At 41.2% G+C, this 19912-nt stretch overlaps 1 protein-coding gene and 1 pseudogene across 1 annotated transcript in view; one reads left to right on the plus strand and one right to left on the minus strand.

The window, feature by feature from the left end:
- Positions 1–5002: 5002 nt before the first annotated feature.
- LOC108311974 lies at positions 5003–9824 on the minus strand (annotated as a pseudogene).
- Positions 9825–12989: 3165 nt separating this feature from the next.
- The window catches only part of LOC108312024 (arylamine N-acetyltransferase 2), a 17579-nt gene continuing 10656 nt past the window's right edge, over positions 12990–19912 (plus strand). The window contains exon 1 of the mRNA XM_017539716.1: positions 12990–13084. The gene's annotated coding sequence lies outside the window, so the exon portion shown is untranslated. The remainder of the gene's footprint in view (positions 13085–19912) is intronic.

Consider the following 19912-nt stretch of genomic DNA (forward strand, 5'->3'; position numbering starts at 1 on the left):
AACAGCAAGAAGGTGAACTTCTTAATAGGAATCTACCCTATTTTTCAGGAATTTAAGGAATAGTGAGTTCAAATGCTGTTTTGGTGACATAACAATATCCAGCTGCCTTCTCTGTCAATAATTAGTTTCTTTCTTTTTCCCACTGGGTGTTTACAGAATTGCAATAGTTACAATTTAATCATGAGTACTAAATTTTCACTCTATCAGGCCAGCTGATTTGGAGGAGTTGTTATGCAACACATTCTCATAGATCTTGAATATGCTTTTAAATGAATCAATACTCTACAGAGCTTCATTAAAGGGGTGGAAGATAGAAATCCTTGAAAAGGCTATTAAGTGTGCACTTCCTGTTCTCTTTTTTCTTAGCAAATGATCTGACTCCTTTACCTTATCTAATTACTTTCCAGCGATTTAGTCATCTTCTCTGACAAATAACACACAAACTAAACCAACACTGCGGTACGGTCTTCTTTGTCAGAGAAGATTAGTGGCCAGACTATGAAGAGAGAGAGGTTTTGAAATATCTCTTAAGCATGAAAACTTGGAGAGATGATCAAATGCCTAAAGACAATTTTTTTGTGTGTGTGGAAAAATCACTGTGAGAAACTTCTGGGGTCAAAAGACTGCTGATGAACACAGGCAGTCTTCAAGGAGGTGTAGTAAAGATATGCAGATCCACATATGATTCAAGAATGAAGAGAGATCTGGGCAGATTGTAAGCATGAAGGGAGCTTCCCTCTTTCTCATGGAGGTTTAAACTAGGTTCACAGTAGGCAGGGACTCTGCCTCATTTTTCATTTATCCAGGAGGCATGAAGTAAATATTTGTTGGATAAATGAATGAATAGCTCCATTCTGTTAGTGCAGTGCCTAAAAACAGTAGTGTTCAAAACGTATTACTGAATGATGGCATGAGGTATAAATACATGCTTTATTGTTGGAAGGGAACCTGAATACAGCTGTGCCACTATGGTCAACTTTACCCCACTCCATACCCACATCAAGCAGGCTCCTGAATTGGTGGTTGCTGCCTAGAGTAAGATAGAAATGGACGTGAAACGCACTGGCCCTGGGAGGGAGATTCAACCTCCCTGTGCCATTCCCTGGCTCCTGTTGCTCCCACCCAGCTAGTCAGCCCTGCAGCCCAAGGGAGAATTGGGCATATGCCTTTAATGATGGGGGGTGGGTATCAGGGGAAGTAGGTTGAAATTAATTTGGGGAAGGCAACCAGAAATAACAATAGATTTGAAAGGCCCCAGTTATAAAGCAATGGCTTGCCTGAATTCCACCTTTTAATGGAAGAACCTAACAGTGAATTACCTCATTGCTTTGCCAGTACATGCTTTCTTTGTTGTATTCATAGAATCATAAAAAATATGAGGTGGGAAGGAACTGTAAACATACTTGCTGCCAACGCCCTCATTTTGCAAATTAAGAAAGAGCCCTTTACACCCAAGCATCCTCAAGTCACACACTCATTACTAAAGGGTAGGGACTTTGTCACTCTTCCTGCCCTTTCACCCCGTCTAGTCCATCCCCAAGAAAGGGATTCAGTATTAGTTGGTTTTCACACTGCTACAAAGAAATACCTAGGATTGGGTAATTTATAAAGGAAAAAAGTTTGCTTGACTCACAGTTATGCATGGCTGGGGAGGCCTAAGGAAACTTACAGACATGGCAGAAGGCAAAGGAGAAGCAAGTACCTTTTTCACATGATGGCAGAAAAGACAGAAAGTGAAGGAGGAACTGCGAAACATTTAAAAAACCATTAGATCTCATGAGAACTCAGTATAATGAGAACAGTGTGAAGGAACCACCTGATGATTCAATCATCTCCCACTGCTCTCCGTCAGCAAGTGGGGATTATGGGGATTACAATTCAGGATGAGATTTGGGTGGGGACACAGAGCCAAACCATATTAGATTCTGTCCATAAACAAGTTAAAGATTAAACAAACTGAGCTGGTACTCCAGGCCATACCACCATGCAGGGTGTGGCTGGCCAGCCCCAAGGGAGGGGAAAAGCAAAGACTAGGAAAGAACAGCCAATGAGGGCTGTCCCTGGGTTCTGTGGTGACCAGCCTCCAGCAGCCCAGCCCCAGGATGGTGAACAAAGTCAGCTTCGTCTGAGAGTGCTGACCTTCCATGGGAGGAGCAGCTGCCAGCGTGCCTGCTAATTATGGTGAACCCAAAATTTCAAAGGGCAGGAACAGAGGGTTCAGTCAAATGGCAGACAACCAGTGTGGCAGGCTGGCAGGCTGAAGACTGCAGATTGCAGCATAAACAAACACTGGGCAAGTCAGGAAAAAGGTTAAATTGAGCCATTAGGATTGCTCTGCTTCAGTCTCTGGCACAGGAACTGTAAGCTTTCAGGAGACAGGGACATGGATGAAAATGGATGGCCAGGAAGGGAAAGAGCTGGTAAGTCTGAGAAGCAGCAAAACAACTCCGACTGAATATCACTCCCTTGCAATGAAAAGCCAATCCCTGCATTTGTTCAACACCCAGGAAACATATGCCAACCTCCTCAGTTAGGCACTGTGAGAAATGAGACAGACACAGCCTTGACTTCTCCTTCAGGGAGGAAACTGATATGAAAACAACTAACGTTGACCTCAAAACATGTTTCTTTTACAGCTTGTTGTAATGCACATTTAATTTTTGTCTCCTGGCAAAGAGAAAACCAGATTAACTTTGACTGACACTTCTGAGAATGCATCATAAGGGGTGACATTTGAGCTCTTAGGATTTCTACAGGCTAAGATGTCTGAAAAGGGTAATCAATTCTGGTCCTAACCTACTTTTACATTTTTATTCCCGTCACCACCCCGGAGGTCACCTCTGGCCTGAAACTCCTCTATCTCTCTCTGTGATCACCCCAGCTCAGGCTCATTCCTGATCCTAATTTGTGCTTTTCATGCCCCAAGAAAGGCAGCATAGGCAAAAAGAAGCATGAACAAAATTGAATTCATTTTTATATCTCTGTTAAAATACCCCTTTTCTGTGAAACCTTCTTCAGGTCACCCAGACACAAATAATGGTTTCTTCATTTGTGTTCCAATTATACCCAGTATGAATGGCCATTTCAGAGTCTGTCATGGTATGTTATTTATTTGTTTGCCTCACTTAATCTCTGTTTAGGTTGTGAATGAATTCAGTCAATCAGCACTTACGGGATGCTAACCATACATCTAGCATCTGCTTGATAAAAGTATACAGAGATAATACATTTTTGTTAAATGAACATGCTATACAATGTGTTGAGGCTATATAATTCATTGCACTCAGACACACAGTCAAGAAAAAATGGGATTCAGGAAATGGCTACTTTTGTGGAGCTAATGCAAAGAATTACAGAATTATGCTGAGAGTTGCAACATAACAATAAAGAACCAAAAGTCAAAAGACAAGGTAACAAAGTTGACTTATCTATCAACTCTATGCATTCAGCTACTGTCATGGTTTTGTTACATACTTCTAGCAACTAGCTATACAAAACATAAGCATTCTGTTAAAACCATTTAAGATAAGTTTTAAGATTTCTGTTGTGCCACAATGTTTTTTGCAGGCTTTTTAGTAATTTGCTCTAAGGTGGCTGATTTAAAAAATTGTATATATCTGCATAAATCCCATAACTGGGAGCATTATACCCAGGAGGCTTTGTAGCCAAGTATCTTGATATCCTCTTGGTAATTTTCTTTTAATTTTGTGAGAAGTAGGAAATTCCTATGGTTGGGATAGCTAGAAAGGGACATGCAATGACCCAGAAAGCAAAGTCCCTCATTTTGTCAGCTGTTTAAGCATCTGTGTGCTTGTCTTTCATTTGGAGGATCTAATTTATATTTCTTTCTCCAAGAAACAGCATCAATAAGTTAACTTTTACTCTTCGAGCTCGGCCCTTACATTCTCACATGCCTACCTCTTCTGTGATAGTGCCTTGGCCTAGAGGGAAGGTGCTTATACAGTTTTAGCAGTGGAACATTGGCAATGAAAATAGATCAGGCTCAGTGGATTCTTTTGGGGGATAGGTCAGAGAGATGGGAAAAACTATAGGGAAAGGATGCAAACCTTCTGAAAAGTTGGAAGGTTCTGCAGAGTCCCGGGGCAGAATAGCTGCAGGCAACTCTTCTATAACCCTGAGACAGAGGGCAAGGAGTAGCTACAACGGAGGGTGGGGGAATTTATTTTAAAAAGGCTTGTTTACTTATGTTGACCAGTAGCTGACCTTTGATCATCTGGACATTCCTGCATGATGTTTCCTGAAAGGGGAACAATAAATGTTAATTACCTACAGGTTGTGTTGGCTCCAGGTTTTTGGCACTGTGCCTGCACTGAATAAAAGCAAGCAGTTCCAGCTTCTCAGGACTGTACTTTGGCCACCAGAGCCAGGTTATTCCCTAGCTGCTGCTACACTGCATACCTATGTCTGAGTACTCATTTCATCTGTCAGTCAGCCAGGGTCTATGGGACAGACCCAGCAGATTCTAAATGGTTTTTAAATTTCAGAGACATCAGGTAGAGAGGAGAAGGGTTATCTCTGTTATTCTACCCAATTTTGTAAGCAATGTATAAAATTAGCAATGTTTTAAACAAAAAGGACCTAAGCGTTGCCTAGCTCTGACAGTAACAGGAAAAGGAAACTCTTAGGTATCTAGACAATTTAAATTATCTAGCATTAAGGCACAGAACAAAGTATATTAATTTAAATGAAGGGAAAATGATTAAATCAGTAGTTATGATTTAACTGGCCCAGTGTTGTATGAATAAAGTTTATTTTGACTGTCATCTTCACCCAGGTCTGAAGATGAGGCTTTAGTTAACTTGAATTTAGTGCCAGATACCAGGGTTGACATTTAAGATTCAATAAAAGTCAAATGCCCCTTTTTAGATAAGATAGGTGTACCCAGGGGTCAAAGCCTCATAATGCAACACTATAAAGATTACACAGATTTGGTAAAGATTTTTTTTTTTTCTGGTAGCAGTAGAGTTTATTTGAATGTGCTTTAATATTGGCACTGGGGCTTGCCTATGGTGCTTCTGACATATAAGGCCCAGACATTCTGCCAGTTTTTCTTGAGCAATGACACCAGGAAGTTGACAACCAGGTGAATATTTTACACAAGCCTGTTATCTGTCATCTTCACATGCCCAACAGCCACCACCAGACATACCTTTTTCATTTGGAACTTGATTGCAGACTTCGCCTCACCCTATTTGGCCATCATGTTTTCATTGTGTGTAAGCAGTGAAACGCATTTTCCTGCCTTATGTAGGCCTGGGCCAAGGATTCATGGAATCTGCTTGATCAGGGACTCTGAGGCCAAAAATGCATCATACTTCTTGGCCAGCTTCTTGACCAGTTTCTTATTCTCGTTGAGTTTTTTTTCATTGTCTCCATGTCCATGTTGGGGATATTCATGGCCTTGGCCTCGTCACAGTGCTGATGGTCTCCCAGGGCACACAGGAAGAACTTGGGGTGGGGAGTGGACTTAAGCCTAAGAACCATTTGTCCTTCTGGGGGGGGTCATAGTTCTTCAAGCGGATCTGCAACTCCACCATCTTCAAAACCTTGTGGCACTTAACGCTGGTTCTCGTGCAAGACTTCCTGCACTGCCTGCGCCAGAGACTCTGCTGCCTGTGGCTTCTAGCGCAGCAGTTTACCAGAAAAGAGCAACACCTTTTTGTATGGAGGGAATCTCTCAATTGATATCTAATCATCCAGCTGAAGGTGGATGTGAGAGGGGAGACCCCCTCCCCTCCTTCAGTTTTACCTCTTCCCCCCACTTCCACATGGGGAGAGTGAAGAAGGAAAATAAAATACCAAAGAGCTGGGAAAATGACTCCCTCGTTAGTTCCCAGTGTCTCTGCTATCTGTTAACCTTAAAAGAGCTGCAAACGAATGCTGTCTCTGTCAGATGGAGGCTGGCACTGGTTCATGATCCCACATCTCTACAGACCAGGCTCCCTCCTGGAAGCACCTCTGCCAACCAACAGCTTGTTGCTTTTGTCTTGTCTCTGTACGCTCCCTCCCTTGCTGGTCCCTGCTTGCATTGCATATAAATTAGCAAATCAATGAAGTCAAAAGATTGTAAGGTTGGATATCCAGCAAATGGACAGTGACATAGTTCTGCCTCAGTTTCCCTTTTAGCACTGTAAGCTTATAAAAGGGGAGAGAAGCTGCAGCTCAGGGAGCTCGGTAAATGAGGTTGAAGCCCCCTGCAGCTCCCAGCCAAATAAAAAAGCCACTTCCTTCCTCAGTTCGGTGTTTAACAGGTTTGTTCCCCGCCGCTCCTGCTACAGATGATACTGGAGTTTATGGAGTTTATAACTTATTTGGAAGGTGTAGAAAGATTTTAAAATCTCAAGGTGATTCATTTTTACAGTTTTTTGGGTGCATTACAATCTTTGTCTCTTTGGAGAGTCAAAACGCTTTTATTTACAGCTTTATTATTCACATACCACCAAAATTCATCTGAGTTTAATCAATTTGCATTCATGTTGCTTGCCCATAGATTTGGATTTAATTCTTCCATCATAGTTTGAATCTTCCATTCACTTAGTTCCTAGGTTATTCTTTCTCTCTGTCCTCCTGCTGGATTGAGATCTTTCTACTCCATTGCATGTTTTTCCCTTTTAGTTTTTACTGTTTCTATCTTTTGGTGGTTATCTTAGAATATGAATATTTAAATTCTATTTTTTACTCCTTACAAATAAAAAACCTGAGAATAATTCAATTCCAGCCACTTCTATAACTTACATATCATATTGTCCAATATTCCGGATATAGTTTGATTTTTAAGCATGCAAATTACAAAACATTGTTTTATATCAGCACTGACCAATAACTTTCTTCAATATATAAATTTTCTGTATCTGTGCTATCCAATATGTTAGTCACTAGGGCTACTGAGCACTTGAAATGTGGCTAATACAACCCAGGAAGAGAATACTTAATTTAATTAAATTTATTAATTGATAAATAAATTGATTTTTATTTGAGATGGAGTTTTGCTTTCTTGCCCCGGCTGGAATGCAGTGGTGCGATCTTGGCTCACTGCAACCTCTACCTCCCAGGTTTGTGATTCTCCTGCCTCAGTCTCCCAAGTAGCTGTGATTGCAGGCACCCACCACCATACCCAACTGATTTTTGTATTTTTAGTGGAGATAGGTTTCACCATGTTGGCCAGGTTGGTCTCAAACTCCTGGTTTCAAGTTGATCTGCCTCCCTTGACCTCCCAAAGTATTGGGATTACAGGTGTGAACCACTGTGCCTGGCCAATGTAATTTACTTTAAATAGCCACTGATGGCTGCTGGCTACCAAAATGAAGGGCAGTTTCACACAATGGGCATGTTTAGATTCAAAACATCCCCTTTGTCTGTACTCAGCATTTCTTTGTGAAATCATTTTCTTTCTTCTTAAGTTTCATTTTCTTAAGAGCTAGGGTGACATGAAGGGTTTTTTCTGCAAGGAAAAATAATTGACTAACAACTGACACTCAAAGTGAAAAATATTTACAGGGGTATTGAATTCTGGACTTCTTGTTTTCTCATCAATTTTCATTTTTCCAGATTTCATTGTTGCTGTTGAGATATCAGCTGTCAATCTGTCTTCCTTCTCAGGGCACCTGTTTTTCTTCTCTGGCTAAAGATTGCAAAATTGTTGGATTCTGTCTTTATTTTCTACAGTGATGTGTATATACCCCAGGGTGGGTGTTTAAAGCTTACTTGGAAGTCATTGGGAGCTCTGTGTCACTTTCATTCCTCCAGCAAACAGATTTGGAGACTAAGTGAGGAGTATAAGAGGTCTATCAAAGGTTAGCACCTGTGAAAGACAAGGGCAGGAAGCAGAATGGTACCAGGAGAGCCTCAGACCAAGATGCAGAGTGGACAGTCTCAAATAACTCACTGGGGAACCCTGGAGCAATCTGCCTATTAAAGGAGTGCTAAGCCACTGGGTAGAGGCCACCCAAGCTGTGCATGGCCTTAGCTCAACGGCTGAGGCAGATGCAGAAGGCAATAGTCTGGAATGTCAACAGTCTACACTTTTTACAGCTGAATGGCCAGTTATTTCTCAAAAAAGATCAAGACATGCACCTCCCTGGCTGCCACAGGTTTCCCAAATCTCAAGATTGTTCTTTCACCAAGCCGGGAAAATCTCAGCCCAGTCATCTCTTCATTTCCCACCCACCCAGTCATTCATTAAAAAAATTAAATTCTATATATCATGTTCAGTTCAGCCATACCAGCGAGGCTTTGGAGAACATCCAGTATGCTACACTGCCAATCAGAAGTCTGTTTACTCTTGTACTTTTTAAATTGTGTACCATGGGAAAATATCCATTTTATTAAATATTTAAGGAGTGAGTGGTCTCATGTCTGAACAGCTGCTCAGTAAGTGTGATTTCCTCACTCCAAGACCCTTAGAAAACACCAGCCACATTGGATCATTTCTGCAACCAAGCCTTCACCTGGGACAGATGCCATCTGACATCTGCTATCTGTCCTCACCCCTACCCCTCTCATTAGGTAACAGCAAACCTCCCTCTACCCCCACCCCACTCCACCCTCTGCCAGGAAACTTCTCCCTGACTCCACGAGGTTAGTGAGGCATGTCAGTTACTGCCCACAACTGGAGCCAGCAACTGGCTCAGAGGAGGCCATGTGGCCCAACTCAAATCCACGGACCTCTGAAAAGGTACAGGTCCCTTCCAACCTTTGAATTTTGAGCTGTGAAATGCTACCTGGGGCAACTAGGAAGAGAAAAGAATGAGACCCAAACAGGCAGAAGCCAAAAGAGTGGAAAAGGTCATAGTGTTCTGTCCTGGACACAAGGTGCCGGATGGGCTCCAGCTTCTCCCAAACGCCAGGTGCCCATGCACCCCACTCCAGGTTTGTCCTCCCTTCCAGTGAGTTTTGGACTAACAAGGACAATCAGCAAAGGACATTGTCTTCCCGTCCTGTGGCCCCTGTGAACACAGGCAGGAGAAGAAGGGGCAGTGACTGTCTCACCCCAAACTCCTTCCATCCACCCCTACCAACGTTCCTCTTCCCTGACTCTGCAAACCCTCTGGGAAGCTCTCGGGCCTCACAGAGAAGATCGGAGGGCCGGATCTGGTTCACTCTCTCCCTGGGGTCTGAAGGATCTGCGCCGTGTTCAAGGACGACGCTGAAACATTCTTTTCCGCGTGCCTGATCTGAGCCTCACAACTCAGGTGAGCAAGACTGTGTCCCTTTCACATGGAAAAGCCGAGTTCTACGGAGGTCTGGGAGAAGCCGGCATCACACAAAGACTCGGAGGGGCTCCTAGAGCGGCAGGACAGAGACAGCAGCCCGAGGTGGGAAAGGCCCAGGCCAGGGACACGCTGGGCGCGGGCGGGCAGCCCTCGGGCGCCCCCACGAGGCCGGCGCGCTCCAGGTCCTGGACAGGATCGGACGCTTTTTGCCAAGCCCAGTGCAGGGAGCGCGGGGCTGCTGAGGGCCTTCTTCCTGGGCAGGTTCTGGCGCCACAGCTTCTTCTCCACCGCGTCCGCCCCGCGCTCCTCCTGCTGGCATCTCAGGCCTCCCACCGCAGCTGGCGCTGCCTGTCCGGATTGTCGCACCCTCCGCCTGGTTCGGCAGGTCTGTCCACTTCCGCTTCGCGTCGGCCTCCAGCTCCCGCGCCTTCTGGTCGTCCAGGCCTGGCAGCGCGGGGTCAGCTCTGCCGCCTGCAGGAGTTCAAAAGCGCCCAGGCTTCCTCCCTTTTGGCTGCACGAGACTCCCCTTCACCTCCTGCTTCTTCCTCCTCTTTGCGCCTTGCTGGCCGACTGGCGCTCACTTACCTCCATCTTGCGGACGACCAGCCCCGGCAGCTCCTGTCGCTCGTTGGCCACCTCAGGGTTGGCCTTGGCCTCTGCCTTCCCTTTTGCCGCAGCACTTTCGCTTCCTGTCTCCTTTTTTTTTTTTTTTTTTTTTTTCCTTTCGAAACAGTTGGCCTCTGTTTCTTGGCATTGTCCTGGCCCCGGTGTTTTCTCCTGCAGTCTCAGTGGTGTTAATGTATGGGGGAAAGAGAACCATTCTATAGTCCTTTGATTACGTCACTATCTTCTAGTGAGCATATGCCCTGGGCTGTGACCTTGGAAAGTGCTTCTCAGCATCCATGCCCTATCCCCTCCACTTAGGTGAGACAGGAATGCTAGAGGGGCTTGGAGTTGAACGATTGTCTTACCTCACTTCAGTTAGGCTCTCGTAATTTCCCCTGAGGGAAGCGGGCCGAGAATGCTCTGGGCTTGTATCACCATGGTTATTTTTCTCTGCCTTCTGCTAGGAGCATGAAGAGACTATTCTCCAGTGTTCACAGTGAGAACCTGGTGCGGATCCTGGAAGTAAAACACATAAGTGTGAAGACCACCCGAGACTGAGTACCCGAGTTTAAAACGCTCAAGCTTGTCTACACCGGGTCTCAACAATTAATGAATTATTACATGTTCGTATGTTCTTAAAAACACTGGCTTCATCTCTGGTCTTTTAAACCCGGTCTTCTAAACCTGGGCTTTAGTTCCTAGAATTGGGAATAAATTGTGACTGTCTTTAACTGCCTGTCCCTCCACTTTTCAGGACAGCACTTTGCTCTGTGACTTCATTTCTATCATGGATCTGAGATTTATTTTTACTTTGTTTAGTTTTCTCATTGATGAGAAGATGGGAGGGATAATCTCAATTCTGCTCTTTTTCCACATGTAAAACTTTGATGGAGTCAAATTTTGGCTTGAAAGTCCTGATGACCACCCTGTGGGAGGCTGTAGGATATTGTCGAGCTTTCTGACATCTCAAATCCCCAACCTCAGGTGTTTTGCCCTTGGACACCAAGATCCTTGACTCTGGTCTGTCTTACTGTTCCTTAGTCACAAGTCTCCCAATCTCATAGCTTTCCATGATGGTTCTTGCTGGACATCCTCAAGGATCTCTGTCAGACTGACAATAATTAGAGACAATCTCAGAATTATACATGTGCTCATCTGGATTGTAACATTTTAATTCTAAGTGTCAAGTATCCAACAATCAAGGGAAAAATGACCACAGTCCATTGAAAATTCCTCTCCCATACTGTCAAAAATGCTCCAGACCACAGTCCCACATGCTGGGATTATTTCCTCTGCCCCTATCCCACTCTGCCTTGGCCAAAGATTTTCTAGCAAGATCTGAATTTTAATCCATCTCTCTTCACCTATGTGTCCTGACTAATTTGGCAGAAAGAGTTTTTTCTTAAAACCTTGCCATTTAATTCACAAATAGAAATGTGAAGGGTCAATAGGTATGTGAAGAACCTATTCACCCATATTCACTGGAACTCAAGAGAAACGAAAATGAAAAGAACACTGAGGTATCATCTTAGATACATAACACCGTCAAACATTTGAAGGTGGCTAACACCAAGTGTCAATCAGGATATGAGGAAAAGAGGAATTATACACAAAAGGACAGAAATCTGGCAGTAACAAAAGAAAAATAAAGTATATCTATGCTCTGCTCCTCCGGAAATCCCATTCCTGATAAATACATCCCAGTGATGCTCTGCTAATCTACAGGGGATGTTTAGAAAGGCATTTACCACATCAGTGTTTATAATAACCAGGAGTAGGAGGCAATCAAATGTCCCTCACAAGTGGAAGTGGTAAGTTACAGAAACCTAGGTTGGGTTTCTCTAAAACTAGGCCCAAGGAAAGGATTTGCATTCCAGTGGCTTATTTTGATTTAGGAGATGATTTAAGGAAGCAGCAGTGTGGGAGTGAAACAGTGAAACCAGGGCAGCTTGAGAATCAATAAAAAGGTGCATTGTTGGCAGGTTGCCTGTGAAGAAATGGAGCATAATCCCTCTAGAAAACACCAGGAGGCAGTTTTGTACATGACTAAGAGTAATCTTATCTTAGCATGTAGAACACAAGGATAGTCTCCAATTCCCATCCTCTGGGCTGAGACATGGTCCCAGGTGCATTAATTTGTAGTCCATCTGCCAAAGCACAGGCCAAAACAAAGCCTTCTGACAGAGAGTCCCAAGTTCATGTGGCAGGACAGCAGAGGCATGTAATGGAACACTAGGTGCTGAAGGCAACAATTACGTCATGAAGACTGCAGATCTCACTCATGCGGAATCTAAAAATAATTGATCTCATAGAAGTTAAGGGTAGAATAAAGTAGAGCAGTAGAAAGTTGAGTTGTTACTGCAGACTGGAGAGAAAAGCAGATATGAGAGCTAGAAAAAAAAAACTAGAAGGAAGGATTTTGAATGTTCTCATGGCGAAGCAATGATAAATGTTTGAGGTGATAGATATGCTAATTATCATGATTTGATCTTTACACAATGTATGCATGTATCAGAATATCGAACTCTACCAAATAAATATGTACAACTGTTATATGTCAAAAAAATTATAAATGTTAATATTTTATATTAATATTAATATTAATATTTACATTAATATCAATGTAAATAAAAAAGCAGAAACAAAGCCATATGATACATGTAACACTTATACCACATGCCTCGGGTTATTTCAGTTACATTATGTGGTACCTTTGGGTAGAGAAGTGAATGAGAGTGAGGATGAGATGAAACGAGGCAGAAGAAAAAGAGAGGCCTTATAGGAATTGAAAAAAATGTGCCATAAACTGAAAGTGTGACTAAAACCTTTCATCTTCCTCTTTTGCCTCTTCTAAGTTATTGGTTCTGCTTTTCCTGAACCTGTTTTAAGCTCTCACCTTCTATATTACACATGGGAAGTCTGGCATCAGACTTCCAGAGAGCAGGAACTAGGTGAAATACAAGGGCACAGCTCTCCTAGCCTGTGGCATGGGTATCATCAAATGTAATTCTCCATACCTCTTTTAATAAAAAGATTTGTATAAGAGATTGACAGAGGCAACTTGAGGCTCTGCAACTACATTTCCCAGAGATCCCTGAGATGATTGTAACTAGACTCTAGGGTCAAGGGGGTATGGAATTCGAGTGAGATCACTTCCCTTGCAGATTGCGGAAGGGAGAGCACTTTATTACAGACCTTGGAAGCAAGAGGATTGCATTCAGCTTGGTTCCTGGTTGCTGGCCAAAGTAAGTAGAACTTTGAAAGTAATTTGCTGTGTACTTTGAAATTCGTGTGTAAACCAAAAATAAAATCAAGTCCCCCTAGTGACTGCATGAATCCCCTCTTGTCCTAGGGGACCCTAGAGAAATCTGGAAAACAAAATTCCAGGCCATAATGGAAAGGAAGGTCAGACACACCTCATTATAACCACTCCCTTTTGGAGTTTAGGCACAACTGACCAGCATTAACATTGAAATTGTAATCGTAAGACTGGCAAAATGGACTCTTTGTGGGAATAAGATACCAAATTCCAACCTGACTCTGGTTTAGCATCACAGGATGTTAGCAGACCCTGAAGGAAATCAAAATATTTAATCCCAAAATATATTTCTTTGACATATATTGAAATGGTCTTGCAAAGCCATGTTTTGTAGGGGAAATTTGCCTGTTTCTGGCTCTGCTTTGATTGAGGAGAGATTAAATGAGAGTCTGACACCTTAAAAATCTGAAAAGAGAGATTTACCATCTGTTTTCTCTAAGGCTGCTAGCTGGAGGTTTCATCTACATAACATGAACCATGGTTCCCACAGCCCCCTTTATCTTAACTCAAGCATTTCTTTGTACTGACTCGAAGTCTTTACACAAAGCTTAACACTTTCAACCAACTGCCAATCAGAAAATCTTTGAATCACCTATGCCCTGTAAGCTCTCCTACTTTAAGATATCTCAGATTTTCAGACAGAACCAGTGTATACCTTATGTGGGGGCCATAGGCAGTTGGCCCTTCTAAAGCTTCACTAAAAGTCACTGACGTGACATATTGATTAATAGGGGAAAAGGAATACAAATTTATTTAATGCGTATATGTGGTATATTAGCCAGTGTTCTCTAGAGGGCCAGAACTAATAGGATAGATGTATATGTAAATGGGAATTTATTAAGGAGTATTGACTTATACAATCACAAGGTGAAGTCCCACAGTAGGCCGTCTGCAAGCTGAGGAACAAGGAAGCTAGTCCGAGTCCCAAAACCTCAAAGATAGGGAAGCTGATAATGCAGCCTTCAGTCTGCAGTCAAAGTCCCAAGAGTACAAAAGCTGAAGAACTTAGAGTTTGATGCTTGAGGCCAGGAAGCATGCAGCACAGAGAAAGATGCAGGCTGGAAGACTAAGCCAGTCTAGTCTTTCCGCATTCTTCTGCCTACTTTTATTCTGGCCATGCTGGCAGCTGATTAGATGGTGCCCACCCAGATTGAGGGTGGGTCTGCCTTTCCCAGTCCACTGACTTAAATGTTGATTTCATTTGGCAGCACCCTCAAAGACATATCCAGGAACAATACTTTGTATCCTTCAATCCAATCAAGTTTGACACTCAATATTACCCATCACACTTGGGAAACTTGAGAATGAAGACCCAACTTCCCAATAAGTTACAGAAACTCATGTACAATTGCAAGGCCACAGTAAAGAGTGGAGACTCAAAGCATGGCCAGAAAGAGGTAAATGAATTTTAGTGGCAGCATAGGTTAAGAGAGAGAGGAAGGAAGAAGCTTGGCTAGCAAAAGTGGCCTAATGGTGTAGATAAACCTTTTTGCAGAAAGAATAGATGGTAAATGTTTCTTTTCAGATCATTAAAGATGTCAGACTCTCAATCTCTCCTGGTTCCTGGGAAAGGCTAGAAAGAGTGGAGAGCATAGCTGCATTAATGGAGATTGTCCACAGATGCAATTTTTCCTCAGTTAAGATAGCTTTGAAAAGCCACTTCTGCTTGTTGGCCAGTGGCAACCATTTTAAACTGTGTCAAAGAAATATATTTGAGGGTGAAATATTTTTATTTTCTTCAGTCCCCACTTTGAAACTTAAAACAAGTTTCACATACCAAAAACCAAGGTAATAGCTTTGGAGAAATTTGGGTTACAGGTATTTAGATAGAGGCAGACACAGCAGTGGAAAAATAAATTGGGATATATATAAATGAGCAAATTTAAATATATCATTCCATATCTTCTTTAGGCAGTCTCTTAGTTTTGAGGCGAGATCAGCTCAGTTAAAAACCTATCTCCAATTCCAGGAGGTGGCATTGCAAATGGTTTATGCCTCTAGATGTAATGTAGGCAATCAGATTTCTAGTAGAAGTCATCTCTATAGAAACAGAAAAAAAATAAAGGTTAATATCTGGAGTAGTCTATCTATAGACTAGCTTTTCTAGAATCTCTGAGGCATCTTCATATTGCAGTGGCAATCTTCCAGATTTCCCTGGAAGTTCAAACCAGGTGTTCAAGTCAACTTTCTGAGAAGGACTTGCGTCAGCAGGCATGCAATGAAGGTTGTTTGTAAGTTACTGTTATTCTCTCCTGATACTTTTAGTTTGCAGGATTTTGAGAAAACCACAGTTTTAATCTGTAGTGAATTCAAGTAAGAAAAATGGGGAAAAAAATTGGAAGTGTTATTCTGGAGACTTGTAGCCAGAAAAAAAAAAAATTCAGGATTTGGTCTAAATTGTAAAAAATAATAAGAACTGAAAAAACAATGGACAGGGTTAGAAGATAATAAAAGATATACTGTAGTTTTTGAAACATAATTTTTCTGCTTCTAATTCTTCAATTTTATGAAAGACATAGAACTGATTTATTTGAAAAATAAGTTTTGCTACTATACTTGGTCTGATTATTTGCATAATTAATTATTCTTGCATGCAGCAAGAATAATTATTTACTATATAGGCTCCTTTTTTAAAATTGACTTTGCTAGAACATTCTTTTTTATAAAGAATCTCAGATTAGATCTCTTAAAAGCATCCTGAGCTCAACCAAGGATTTATCTGTTTCTACGGATACCTGTATAAATTGAGTGAATTCTCTCTCAAGGTCCAAAATAACTTGGGGTTCCTGGGCCTGTCAGAATGTGACCTTCTTTACCTATTACAGGCCAGAAACCTATAAAAGAACCTGTAAAGGAACTGCATAGACAAGGTGCAAGGCCAGTTTCATCCACAGGGCTAATAATTATCAGATCAGCTTTATAAAGTCAATCTCAATTTCTTAAAAAGCTGCCATTCCAGTCAAATCCTTGACTTGTGTCTACACTTGTGTCCTGTTACAAAAGAAAACGGAGTCTAACTGAATTTATGCAAATGATTATATTCCCGTAAATTAGCGATAATCACTAAGAGTTTCCAAATTTCAGAGAAATCAGGCAAACAGAAGGAAATATGCTTTAAATTTTGCTCACAAGAGTGTACTTTACACAAAGATTAAAAGCTTTAAATATCCAAAAAGAAAAAAATTTCTTTACCCTGAAAAACAAAATAAACAAAAGTAGTAATGTTTCAACAAAAGCGATAAAAAGATTATTTCAGTCTTCTATTATTAGTTCAGTACATGTAATTAACTTCTGTTCTGTTGGATATTGGGTCAGCTGTCCTCATGAACATATAAACTCCCTGAGAGTCCTGGGAGTTTTTCTTTTCTTTATTCTAGTGGCACAATCTCCAAAATTATCATAAAGCTTTATTCAAGAGCACCCCTTAGAGTTGTATAGCTAATTGCAAACCACGTTTTTAAAAGGATCAAAGTAGAACAACTGTGACAGAAGTCTTAGGACAGCCATGGTCAAGAGCATACTTGACTAAGATAGCTTTGAAAAGCCACTTCTGCTTGTTGGCAATTTGCAGAAATTTGGTTATTTGAGGGTAAATAAAGGAAATTTGGTTATTTCTGTGGAATATAACAATTTAACATAATAATTATAAATACTACTGATAACATATGTGAAGACATCAGACTCATAGGAATATCATATGATTTTGAAAAACATACTAGTAACAGGTTTACATAAAAGTAGCCCAAATAAAGTTAAACACCATTTCGTATTGGACAGTGTTTCCTATATGATTTTAACATGCCAAATACACTAAATGTGTCCATTTTTGGCTTCAGGGGATTTAAGATAATGAGTTCAATAAGAATGAATTTAGAATTTGATTTTGGAAAGTTTGATTTTCTTCAGTCCCCACTTTGAAACTTAAAACAAGTTTCACATATTAAAAGCCAAGGTAATAGCTTTGGAGCCATTTGGATTAGAGGTATTGAGATAGAGACAGACATAGCAATGGAAAAACAAATTATAATCACCAAACAGGTCATTGTGAAATAAATCATTCATTTAGGCAAAGTGATAACTGAAAGATTTCAAAAAGTAAAAACCTTCACTCTTTGAGAGAGAAGACTCACTTTCACAAACAGTAAGACCTAATAAAGACAGCATGAGGCCAACTAAATTTGTCTCTCTTTCCTCAACTCCTGCTTTTTTTGCAGTTTTCTCAAAAGGTAAGCAAAAATCTTTCACTATCTCTTAATATTAAAAGAAAATCTTATTCAAGAGAGATCTAAATTTTACCATTGCATAGCATGTTAATGCTGAAGTTAACATTAATAAAATCTTGTAAACAAATCTATTTAATTTTAAATAGTTGTAACACAAGGTAAGATTTTTATAAATCTTTTACAACATTTTATAATTTTCTATAAAAGAGCAGATTAATGCTCAAATAAAACCCTGATATTTTGACATAAGGGCCTACATTCTGGCTCTATATTACTGTGTTTTTTATTTTAATATTTGATTCATACAAAAACTAAATAATTCCTTTCAACTTTTAGCCAGCTGGCTTACATACAGAATTCATTTTACAAGATCAATCCTTCAAAAACCTTTAGTTTTGTCCATATTTTTAATTTAAAACCATCTTTAAAAACCTGTACCTAGACAAAATTCCTTTCCTGTTAGGAAAAATCGCATTCCATGCCTTTTTGTAACTTTTTATCAGACTCATCATACTTGTTTCTATGCACTTTGTATGTATCTAGTAGTTTTCATTACATACTTTAACTGTAATGTTAACTCTTAGTAACTCTCTTTTTTAATAAAATCTTGGGAGGTAAGCACTTTAAATTATGTACAAGGTGCAAAGGTCAGGGCAAGGGAAAATGCCTAGAGCTGGGCTTCCTCATAGCCTAAAGTTTCATATTTAAGAACGTAAGTTTATAGAAAAGTTAAACAAGTAAAAAGTTTTATATCTTGAAATATCTAGCAGAGATAGTGATTAATTCAGAACAAATGTCTAAATTCTCATGATGGTTCTATTTTATTAATACTTTTAAAACTATATTTGCCAAAAATTACTAAAATCACATGAATCTGAAAAGCATTTTTGCCTATTGATTTAGGAGTAGGGCAATTTGATACTCATGTAGAAAGTGCGCTAACGATATAGACCAATACAAGGACTTTAAAGTTTTGATTTTAAAAATTTTAGCTGTGAGACACACTCAATAGATTAAAAGGACAGTTGGGTTAAATTGTGAAAATGTTAAAGTTTATCTGCCTCACAAGGCCATGGTAGAAACCCTCACTAAGTTTTGAAGAAAACAGAATAACAAATATATACCTCAGGTCAGAGTTGCAGAGAGGATCCAAGATGGCCGAACAGGAACAGCTCCAGAGTGCAGTTCCCAGCAAGAACAATGCAGAGGATGAGTGCCCACCACATTTCCAAACAAATTTTCACTTCCCACAGACCAGAAGATTCCTGGGCTGAAAAGCGTCATGAGTTTTCAGCACAGCGGTTTCAGCCCATGCTGGGTTGGCACACAGAAACTCACACAAATCTGGGCGGCTGTTTCAACTGGCACCTGGAATGCCTGGGAGACAGAGCCGCCCATTCAACTGAATGGGAGGGGACAGAGACAGGGAGTCAGGCAATCTGGCTCGGTGGGTACCACCCCCACAAAACAAGCAATCTGAAAAGCTCTGGATTGAGAGTTTCACAGCAAGTGCAGCTGGACCCAGGATAGTCCATGGAAGGGTGACCACCACTCCTGAGGCAGTCCGCCACTACCAAGGCAGTTCATACAGCAGCTGGGCAGAGCGTGCGGCAGCTCAGCAATACCTCTGCTGGCAGACTGTGGCTAGACTACTCTGTGCAGGGCAGGGCATCTATGAAAAACAGGCAGCAGCATGACAGGAACTTATAAATAAAGCTGACCTTACTAGGACAGAGCACCTGGAAAAAGAGGTGGTTATGAGTTCTGCTGTAGCAGACTTAAAGGTACCTGCCCAGCAGCTCTGCACAGAACAACAGAGCCCCCAGCACAGCACTTGAACACCTAAAAGGGACAAAATGTCTCCTCAAGCAGCTCCCAACCCCATATACCCAAAGAGACACTTCATAAAGGAGAGCTCAGGCTGACATCTGGGCACATGCCATTCTGGGATGAAGTTAACAGAAGAAACTGGCAGCAACCCTTACTGTTCTATAGCCCCTGTGTAGACCCCAGGTAAGCAAGGTCTGGAGTGGACCTCCAGCAATCCTGCAGCAGAGGGGCCTGACTGTTAGAAGGAAAACTAAGAAACAGAAAGAAAATACTTCATCATCAACAAAAAGGACATCCAGTCAGAGACCCCATCTGAAAGTCACCAACTACAAAGACCACAGGTAGATAAAGCCACTAAGACGGGAAGAAACCAGTGTAAAAAGGATGAAAACACTGAAAACCAGAACACCTCTCCTCCAAAGGATCACAACTCGTCACCAGCTAGAGATCAAAAATGGATGGAGAATGAATCTGATGAACTGACAGAAACAAGCTTCAGAAATTGGGTAATAACAAACTTCTCAGAGCTAAAAGAACATGTGCTAAACCAATGCAAAGAAACTAAGAACCTACAAAAAAGGTTAGATGAGATGCTAACTAGAGTAACAGCTTAGAGAAGAATATAAACAACTTGATGAGCTGAAAAACACAGCGTGAGAACTTCGTAAAGCATATGCAAGTTTCAATAGCCAAATCGACCA

The sequence above is a fragment of the Cebus imitator genome, unplaced genomic scaffold (genome assembly GCF_001604975.1).
Source record: "Cebus imitator isolate Cc_AM_T3 unplaced genomic scaffold, Cebus_imitator-1.0 Scaffold120, whole genome shotgun sequence".
NCBI lineage: Eukaryota > Metazoa > Chordata > Mammalia > Primates > Cebidae > Cebus > Cebus imitator.